The sequence below is a fragment of the Tachyglossus aculeatus genome, chromosome X1 (genome assembly GCF_015852505.1).
Source record: "Tachyglossus aculeatus isolate mTacAcu1 chromosome X1, mTacAcu1.pri, whole genome shotgun sequence".
NCBI lineage: Eukaryota > Metazoa > Chordata > Mammalia > Monotremata > Tachyglossidae > Tachyglossus > Tachyglossus aculeatus.
The window spans coordinates 78,683,144-78,685,720 of NC_052101.1; positions in this window are offsets into that span (position 1 = coordinate 78,683,144).

The window sequence follows — 2,577 nt, forward strand, 5'->3', positions numbered from 1 at the left end:
TCAAATTGGAAACAGACCCTGTCCCACAAAAGGTACTCATTCTACTTTATCCCCATCCTACAGATTAAAAAATAGGTACAGTGACTTGCCCAAGGTCACATGGCAGCCGCTGGGACTAGAACTTGGGTCTCGATTCAGCCTGGCAGTCATATTCCCATCCCCTCCTCCCCCCTCCCCCATGCCTCTTCAAACTTTCTTCACTCCTTTCTACACCACAATTTTTTTCCTCATTTTCTCATGACTCCTAGTCACCTGCCCCCAGACTGCTAATACCATAAGAAGACTAGTGTTGTAAAGCTGAAAGTGTGAATTTAGAACGTGGTTAGTCTTGGGCAGGGTATGTGTCTGTTATATTGTAATCCCGGCTCTGCCACTTGCCTGCTGCTGTGTGACCTTGGGAAGTCACTTACCTTCTCTGAGCATCAGTTCCCTCATCTGTAAAATGGGGATTGAGACTAGGAGCCCTATGTGGAACAGGGACTGTGTCCAACCCGATTATCTTGTATCTACCCCAATGCTTAGTACAGTGCCTAGCACATAGTAAGAACTTAACAAATACCACAATCATTATTATTGTACCCTCCATGCGCTTAGTACAGTGCTCTGCACACAGTAAGTGCTCAATAAATACAAATGACTCTTAACCTAAAGCATTTTAAAGTCAAAGATCGTCCATATTAAGACCTGCAGATTTACCATAACTCCAACACCGGACACTAGTTCTCACATTACTGTGGTTGCATTCAGAAAGCCCATGCCTGAATTTGGTGTTTGTCTTTAAAACTGCCATTGTCACCTCAGGATAAGTTCTACTTTTCCTCCTTTCAAGTTAACTTAAAAAGTACAAGTTGGCTACTCTAGCAATTCCTCTTCTAGGGAAAAATAATAGCCTTAAGGTGTTACAGCAGGTGAAAGCATTCATCAACAAAGGAGCAGCATGGCCTCGTGGAAAGACCATGTGCCAGGGAGTCAGAAGACCTGGGTTCTAATCCCGGCTCTGCCACATGTTAGCTGTGTGTGACCATGGGCAAGTCACTTAATTTCTCTGTGCCTCAGTTACTTCATCTGTAAAATGGAGATTCAATACCTGTTCTCCCTCCTACTTAGACTGTAAGCCCTGCAAGGAACAAGAACTGTGTCCAACCTATCTTGTATCTTCCCAAGTGCTTAGTGCTTGACACATAGTAAGTGCTTAACAAATATCACTATTACTATTATTGTGGCCCAAAGCCCTCACATCCAAAAAAGCCACACAATATAATCAACATTCACACACAAAGTCTCAGTGCTCCTATTTTCCCTCCAAGTGGTGTCCCAGCTTATCAGAGGTCTGGTTTACATTATACACTGGAGTGAAAGACTGAACCATTAGAAACTTCTCTGAGGCGGTTATACCTACTGTCCCCTTCATGACCTTGAGTAGTGTCAGCTCTGGGTGTTTCAGATGGTGCTCAATTGGTAAAGCAATGCCAAACCTACCACCTCCATGAATATACCTGTAAAATAGATCTAGTTAGTAGTACTACTGTAGTCATTTCTTCTATGACACAGTAGTTAAAATTTTGAAAACCCCTGTTTTTACTCTCAAGCCCTTAGTGCAGTTCTCTGCACACAGTAGGTGCTGGAATACTATCAACCAGAAGATAAAGCCTTGGTTCACAAAGTTTTAGCCTCAAAGCCTAAACTATTGTACTTGTTGCTCTGACATTTCAGTCAGTTATCAGGTCATTAGCACCTCCCACAGAAGCACAATTTGTGTTTCTTAAAATCAGTTTCTATTAAACAGTGATTAAAAAAAATACTTACAATTTGTTCCTTTTGCAAAGTTCATTATGAGCTGATAACAGCATTACTGGCAAAGCCCCAGGAATTCAGACATGTTATGGCAACTGTGTTTTCCTAATTCTTCCATATTTTTCTATCCAAATTGTGTTACAGCAGAAGAGACTGAGCATCTCAAAGTTGGAAGAATCAATTAAAAACAAATTCCTTCTGGAATTCTTCCTGGCTAGATTGTAAAGTCTTTGGGAGTGGCGATTGTGACCAAGTGCTTAGTACAGTGTTCAATACTACTGATTCCCCAATTAACAACATCCACCCTTAGCACCTGGATACTTTATTTCTACTCTCAGCATTCATAAACATATATACTTTAGTACTAGTATTGGAGCACTTACTATGTGCAGAGCACTCTACTAAATAGTCTACATTTAATTATTTGCTCAGCTGTTTCATCCTGGTATATTTCTACTTCTTCCTCCTCTGGTTTGTCATGATTTGTAATTGATTTGTCTGTCTCTCCCATTAAACTGTGAACTCCTTGAAGGCAAGGAAATGTGTCTTGCCACTGTTGCACTCCCCCAAGCCTTTAGCCCCCCGTAAGATGGGGATTGGGTCCAACCTAATTAATTGTATCTACCCCAGTTCTTAGTATGGTGCATGGCTCATAGTGCTTAACGAATGCCACTATTTCAATCAATCATTTATCAAATGCCTGCTCTATGCAGAGCCCTGTACTAAGCACTTGGGAGAGTACAACATAGCAGCAGACACATTCCCTGTCCAAAAAGAGCTTAC